Source organism: Mchenga conophoros, linkage group LG8 (genome assembly GCF_057382185.1).
Source record: "Mchenga conophoros isolate Kocher_MC1m ecotype Shallow Benthic linkage group LG8, M_conophoros_male_GT1.1, whole genome shotgun sequence".
In the NCBI taxonomy this organism is placed as follows: domain Eukaryota; kingdom Metazoa; phylum Chordata; class Actinopteri; order Cichliformes; family Cichlidae; genus Mchenga; species Mchenga conophoros.
The window spans coordinates 28843717-28852314 of record NC_140533.1 but is presented as its reverse complement, the minus strand read 5'-3'; positions in this window follow the sequence as shown (position 1 = coordinate 28852314).

The window sequence follows — 8598 nt, the reverse complement described above, 5'->3', positions numbered from 1 at the left end:
TTTGTAATTATTAGTACTGCTACTCGTCTTTCATTTTTATAATGCTGACACACCTTCGGAGGTTCGTCACTCTGGGATCTGATGCTTCACCCCTGTCATTGTACGGCTCATATTAGCTCTCATCTTTCCTCTTTTCCATCCTCACAGACCTTTTATATCCTACTAACACCATCTGTCGCTACAAAGAGGTTACTGCAGGTTTCCGTAGTATCACTGTGTACTGTATGTTCTCCATGGGATATTTTTAATAGTGTTTTTTTTTCAGTATGTGTTTGATGACAATGTTTTCAAAAAAGGGAATAAAATTATTTTTAAAAAAGTCTCTTTATTAATAATCATGATTTTCTATATTTATATTTTCCTATATTTACCCAACATTTGTACAAATATTCACTACAAATGGTGCATCGAGGGAAACCGCTGACATTAGTCACAGCCAATCTCAATAAGAACGCCAGGCTTTGAAATTTGTGTAACATTTTTGCTTTTTCTCACATTTTAACTGTTCCTGAACTCCAAGGAGTCCCCGAGTATTCCTCTTCCTCTTAGGCTACGTTCACACTGCAGGCGAAAGCGCATCAAATCCGATTTTTTGGACCCTATGCGACCCATATCCGATCATGCTATGACAGTGTGAACGGCACAAATCCGATATTTTCAAATCCGATCTGGGTCACTTTCGTATGTGGTCCTGAATCCGATACATATCAGATGTTTTAGAAAGCGACTGCTGTTTGATGGTCATGTCGCATTAAATCCGTCTTTTACGTCACTGACACAAGACAGACACCAATTATCAGCTCCGGAGAAGACATCGCAAACGCTTCCTGGCCATCCAGTGTAGAGGTCACTGAAACTGTTGGGAAGACAACGTTGGGGAAACGTGAACATTTTATTTTCACGTATATTTTATGTACTGTATAATCTGCAACTATCCTTTGAAGCAGCGCTCCTCTAAAACAGCAATAAGGATAATTATTAGGTTATCTACATTATTATGTAAATAACTGAAGGAAACGGTTTCCAAGGCCTAATCCGTGGATCGGCTTCCTTCGAGGCGTGGACGTCTATCAGCAGAGAATGTACCTTAGTCTGTAACACAGTCAAATATATTCTCAAGTAATATTCAAGCATGCCATTCAGCGTGTTAGTACGAGCTCGGGAGCAGCTTGGGAGAACAAGAAAACAGAGACTGCTTCAGATTGTCTTCCCAAATCGACTCAACTTTATTCACAAGTACAACAGTTTATATAAAATTCATGAGACAGCAGATTTATCAGTTTAAACCAGTACAGACCAAGATAAGGCAGCGTCTTCCTGCCCTTGGGTGAAGAAGCATCCTTTGTGTAGTTTATCAGTTCAGCTACAATTGTGATTATCTCAGCGACATATTTTCAAGGCACAAAACGAAGAGTTCTTACATTAGTGAAATCTGAAACAAACCATTTGGCCTCAACAGGCGTCTCCTAAAAGATTAAGAAACTAATGTAGCTGAGGGAGTGATCTCTGTGGTATTTCAACCTTGTACCAGCCTGTGATTCTCACACATCAATTCTTGGGTCAAAGAGAAAAATAACTAAAACAAAGGGGCCTTATTGAATGACAGAGTTTTCCTGTATAATGTCACTATAAAACAATATCCAGTAAATGCTACCATGGTACTAAAATACCTAACAATAACAAAATAACTTAAAGCAAAAATTGGGAAACGTAAAGTCCGAAGTCTTTATATTAAGGTCCATCAGTCAAACAATATAGTTTGCTCTGGGTCTAAACAGAGCGCGTTGTGTGTGACGTCTTCTTTTGCGCATGCGGGCCGCTTTGAGCGTTCACACTAGAGCGCGTTTGCTGTCGCATTTTATTTGTAGTGTGAACGAGCAGACAAAAAAATCGGATTTGATCAAAAAATCGGAATTGATGCGCTTTCGCCTGCAGTGTGAACGTAGCCTTAGTTTCTCTTACGTAGGCTACGTCATCATGATGAATTTTCATCACTTCCTTGTCATAACAGGAAACTTTTCAAGCTTTACTTTGTTATCTTTACAAACCAATAGGAGCTTATTTAAACAGACTTTTCCTAACATGACAAATTATAACAAGAGTTTCGTTGCCTGAGGAGACTTTCAAAAACATACAGATTTAGTTAGAACAAGAAGCAGAAAAGAAGACAGAGGGTCTCGTTCACTAATATGGGCAGGTATGTATGACCAGAATATTTATTCTTAACACTGCGTTTGTGTTATTGAATCAGTTTTATTCAAAATCCCCACACTTGTGTCCACTCTTGCATAATGTCATGCACCCAGTTCTATATTTATAAGGAAGAACAAATATCTCACGGTGCATCTGGGAGAAAGTGGTGGAGTTTCTCTGAGAGAGAAGCCCGCACAACTAAACAACAACAGCTGGAAGAAACTCCAACAAGTGTCTGAGAAGGACAGCCTAAAAGGCCAACCTTTCCCGAGCTCTTCCTCCAGAGTGCAGATGGCTTAAAAATCCAACTGACGCCGGACTGTGGCTCGAGTTACAAACAAAAGACTGATTTGGAAAAAGAGGTTCGTGAATGAGGCTTTTTATGTTACAACAGTCTAGGAGCCCATCGGCAACTCTGCCTCCCTCTCTCTGGCCTCTGAGGACAAAGGTCAATATTTGAGCATAGGCTGTATATTATACTTGCAGAAAGCTAAAGGGATGCCACATAGTGATCTGTGACGTCCCAAAATAAAGCCATCTCCATTTTGGTGCTTTGAAACAACCCGTTCTCACTCCCAAAGCGTAACATTTTACGCTAGGTGACAAATCGTCACCATATTACGTTTTCGGCTACCCACCACGTTCCTGAATGACGACCTCGGAAAAAAGAGGAAATATGAGAACTGTCTGGACTGAATCTACACATGTTTGCTCTTTTTCTTCAAATCGCTTAGAAACACGCTATTTAACATCATTAAAGTCCTGGTTAAGGTCAGGAATAAGGTTATGGTCAGGGCTAGGGATAAGGTTAGGTTTAGGGCTGGAATACAGGGCTGGAACGTCTATTACCGCGGGAGCGTCATTGCACTGGATTCCAGCAATAACCCGCCGCGTACCATAAGAACGCCGAAGGTCTCCTTTCACGTTCCTCAGGAACGCCGCGGGACGTGACAAAACGTCGACATGTTACGCCTCGGGAGTGAGAACGGGCTGTTTGAAACCACACATGACAAGTGACCACCCAAAACCACTGGATCCTGCTTTTTGGGTCTAATGAGGAGGCTACTTTACAAAGTCAACTTCTTTGTATATTTAATAAGAATTGTAGCTGTTATTTGAGCTCATAAACTCATAAGGACAGTGTTTACTGATGGCACAGAGTATAGCGTGAAGTGTACAGGTCTACAGTTTCTGCTCAGATTTATTCCTGCAAAACTGACTGAAGATAAAAATCTTCACAATGCAAAAGACAAATAGTAACAATTCCTTTGATGGCGCTGTCACTTGGTGGAAGCCGTGAGTCCACCTGTATTGTAAAGAGGTAGCTGGTATTATTATTTATTTTGTGAATAAAGTCGCTCCGAGACACACCTCTGCTATCCTGACGTTACTGGAAGGTTTGATTGAGATGATTTCAACAGGTCTTACTCTTTGTGTTGTTAAAACTAAATAGTCTCATGTATACTGTTTTTTGGGCAATCATGGCATATGTTTGTTTACTGTTTGCAAATGTTACATATATGATTGAATCTGTTAAGATATAAAGAATTTCCAACGGTAATCATGAGCAGATTAATCGTAGTGTTAACATTACTGCACAGAAATATTGTTGATGCTGGACAGCAGCAGAATTTATTGTTAATAAGGAGACAATCAGAACTGTTATTGTTCCAGGAAGCTGGACCCTGCCCCTCTTATCAGATACCTGCAGGGCATCCCAGACGACTCGGAGCATTTCACACCTTGACCCAACAAACCCAAAAGGGTGAATGGGTGGGTCAACGACTCTGAGGCATCAGGAGAGGTTAAAAACCTGAGAAGTCACCAGAAGGTCTGCAGATGCTGTGCATTAAAATACTGTGACTGCTGACTTTAACTAATTTAATGTATGTACATGTAAATCTTCTGTGTATTTGTGGTGTGTAAAGATTGTAAACAGTGGTGCGTAAAATGTACTTGATTGATATACATTAAAATGATACCACATTTTCCTTAATGATTAAATAAACCCATTTCAGCTACTCAGATTTGTTGCTTCCTGTTGACTGAGGGTGAAGGATCATTGTTGAGTGTGTGAAACAAACTGCCTTTCACATCAGGACAACATTGGACACTTTTAAAATCTTCCTAAATGTCTTTTACTCGTCTAACTGTGGACGGTTTGGTTAACGGGTGCTGTTTCTTTTAATGTGCTTGAAAGTAAACTTGACTTGGCAACAAAGGAAAACCAGCAGCTGAGGTCAGGACCCAAAACCCCATCTGCACCTGAATGTAGAAACACATCAGAGCACAACAACTGGACCATTATGGCCTGATAAACTTTCACTCATGTGCCTTTAATGTCTCCCACTGCTGTTGGGTGCGTCAGAATTTAACACAAAGGCAAAATGAGAGAATCAACGACTCTCAACGATCCAATCAGATGATTAACTGCCGCCCTGCACCAGCTGTAGAGCCTTTGAGATCTGAGTTGAAAGGCTTCAGAAACTCAAGTCCAGTTGCCTCATTTCAGCACAGTGTAGACCCAAATTCTCAAAATTATTTAACAGATTAATTCAATTATGTTTTTAGAAGCTCTAATCAGCACATGTCAAGTCAAGTTTATTTATAAAGCACATTTAAAAACAACCAAGGCTGACCAAAGTGTTGTACAATAAAATACAAATATAAAATACAATAAAACACAAGTACATAAAACACCTCACTGATAAAACAATAAGTTAAAACAGTAAGTTAAACCTTGCTAAAAGCCAATGAGAAGAGGTGAGTTTTAAGAGCAGTTTTAAAAGTTCCTAGGCTTGTGGAGAATCTGATGTGAGGAGGTAAACTGTTCCACAGTCTGGGTGCAGCCACAGCAAAAGCCCTCTCTCCCCTAGTCTTTAATCTGTACCTGGGAACATCTAAAAGCTTAAGGTCTGCTGACCTCAAAGATCACCTGGGGCGGTAAATGCTAAGAAGCTCTGCCAGGTAAGGAGGTGCAGTACCGTTAAGAACCTTAAAAACCAGCAGTAAAATTTTAAAATCAATCCTAAAAGCAACTGGAAGCCAGTGGAGAGAGCAGAGGACCGGAGTGATGTGGTCTCTCTTTTTGGAACCGGTCAGCATGCGAGCAGCAGCGTTCTGCACCAGTTGGAGGCGATGCAGACAGGAACGATCTAAACCAGCATAAAGGGAGTTACAGTAGTCCAGCCGTGATGTAATAAAAGCATGGACCACCCTTTCTAGATCGTTCCTGGACAGGTAGGAATTGACTTTAGCTAAAATCCGTAGATGATAAAAAAGATCCCTTGACTACGGAGCTGATTTGTTTATCAAATTTAAAAGTAATGTCAAAAGTAACACCGAGGCTCTTAATGGAGGAACCCCTAACTTTGGAAGTTAGGGGTCCCATAAAATCAAAGGAAAGGTTGGGGTCTTTAGGAAGCCCAAACACAATGACTTCAGTTTTACTTTCATTTAGATGTAGGAAGTTAAGAGCCATCCAAGTCTTAATGTCAGACAAACAGGAGAATAACGGCTGCAAAGAGTCCTTACAGTCTAACCTCAGAGGGAGGTGGATCTGAATGTCATCAGCAAAGGTGTAGAAGGACACATTAAATTTGCGCAGCACATCGCCCAGAGGGAGCAAATACAGAGTAAACAGCAGGGGGCCTAGAATGGATAACAGTATGGATAACAGTATGTTGTGATCGACAGTGTCGAAGGCTGCTGTCAGGTCTAAGGTTACTAGGACAGCAGCACAACCAGAGTCTACAGTTAAAAGCAAATTAAAAACTCTCAATAAGGAGAGGTTAAAAACCTGAGAAGTCACCAGAAGGTCTGCAGATGCTGTGCATTAAAATACTGCAAATCTTCTGTGTATTTGTGGTGTGTAAAGATTGTAAACAGTGGTGCGTAAAATGTACTTGATTGATATACATTAAAATGATACCACATTTTCCTTAATGATTAAATAAACCCATTTCAGCTACTCAGATTTGTTGCTTCCTGTTGACTGAGGGTGAAGGATCATTGTTGAGTGTGTGAAACAAACTGCCTTTCACATCAGGACAACATTGGACACTTTTAAAATCTTCCTAAATGTCTTTTACTCGTCTAACTGTGGACGGTTTGGTTAACGGGTGCTGTTTCTTTTAATGTGCTTGAAAGTAAACTTGACTTGGCAACAAAGGAAAACCAGCAGCTGAGGTCAGGACCCAAAACTCCATCTGCACCTGAATGTAGAAACACATCAGAGCACAACAACTGGACCATTATGGCCTGATAAACTTTCACTCATGTGCCTTTAATGTCTCCCACTGCTGTTGGGTGCGTCAGAATTTAACACAAAGGCAAAATGAGAGAATCAACGACTCTCAACGATCCAATCAGATGATTAACTGCCGCCCTGCACCAGCTGTAGAGCCTTTGAGATCTGAGTTGAAAGGCTTCAGAAACTCAAGTCCAGTTGCCTCATTTCAGCACAGTGTAGACCCAAATTCTCAAAATTATTTAACAGATTAATTCAATTATGTTTTTAGAAGCTCTAATCAGCACATGTGACATCAGGCACCACAAGAGGTTGGTGGTTTTTAAGGTTGACCTGTCGATCAACAGACGATGGTGAGTTTTCATTCATTCTGTTGTCTAAAACAACTTCCTGCTCACATTAACACGTAGCTGAGGAAATGAAATATTGCTTTTGTGTAAATGATTTAATCACATTAGTACTTGGACTAGTTATAGTGGACAGGAAATATTTACATTCAATGTAATGTCCAGTTACGTTCAACCCCCTGCAGATTTGGAAACTAGGACACTGATACAAATGGATTCAACAGCATCTTTAGCAGAAGAACCTTTGTTCCAGTGATTACATTAACATTTAAGTGTTCACCTTCAGTTCACGGCTGTGGTGTGAAAGACGAGTGAAAGAAGTAACGACAGTTATGCTGGAGTAACTGTTATTGTTCCAGGAAGCTGGACCCTGCCCCTCTTATCAGATACCTGCAGGGCATCCCAGACGACTCGGAGCATTTCACACCTTGACCCAACAAACCCAAAAGGGTGAATGGGTGGGTCAACGACTCTGAGGCATCAGGAGAGGTTAAAAACCTGAGAAGTCACCAGAAGTCAGTCTGAACCGCAGGACGAGAGGAAAGATGTCTTTAACCATGGGTAAGTCCTGGCTGCCTGCTTTTTAGCACTTAGATGTTCGCTAAACTAAGTCATTCTTATTACAAATGTACAAAGTGATTCTTTTAATTCTATCACTGCTTTCATCATCATCTATTCCTGACCTAACCTAACCTTTCTTCCAAAAAACTTACCAAGTTCAGAAATAACCTTAACATTTATATTGTTCTGAAGGCTTCTTTTTAAAACAAAGTAGAAACATTTTATTTTTAATAGTTGCTGAGATGAAGTGATGCAAACCATCAGCATACACGTGATCTTGTCCTGTATCTTGGTGTTTACCAAAGAAACATCATGCAGGCGGCTTTGCTAATGACAGAAACGTCCAGTTTGAAGCTCCAGTCAGTGTACGAAACGATAACTAACGGCGAGAACTCATTTTCCTAATGAGTAAAGAAACTTTGATTGTGTTTCAGGGCCACACGGAAGAATTTAATTTTGTTTCTCATTGCATTGTTGCTCATACATTTGTGATGCTTGTACCTTTCAGATATTCAGCAGCTGTTACCAATCAAAGAAGAACCAGATGACTGGAGCCCTGATATGGAGCAGCAAGTCTCACAGCTCCTCAGCATAAAGAAGGAAGAGGAGGAGGAAGCTGACATCACTGATTTCCCGCTCGCTGCTGCTGCGGTGAAGAGTGAAAATGAAGAGAAAGTGCACTCACTGTTTCATCATGTTAAAAATGAATACAAGGACGAGGAGGAGACTCAGACCTGCAGCTCAGGTAACAAACAAATTAAATTGAACTATGAAACTGCACCAACATTTTTTCTCTGTGAGGAATCAGGTTTTATATTTTGTCTGCTTCTGTTGTGGCTTTGTTAGTTTCACTTCAGTAATGTTATTCAAATATGGAGGGTATTTTTAGGGCGAGATTTAAGAACAAGTGATGAAATCCATTGAATACAGTCACCTCACTAATTTGATTTGTTTTATTTTAGTTTCTCTTCATTTTAACTTAGTTGGCTGTGATTCGATTGGATGATGTAACTCTGTGAGATGGGCTTTAGGTTAGAGTCCATTCTGCAGGATACTGGAAACCAGTGTCCCCATACACCCAGCATTTTGGCTTTTTTAAAATATGCTCATCCATCTGTGTGTACCTTGCAGGTGTCCATCATCTGTTTGATATTAAAGAAGAGGTTTCCCATGAACGGAGCCCGATTGAAGACTCGGACTTCTTCCAGGAACGCTGCATTGGCCAGGATGGACTGCAGGAGGATGACA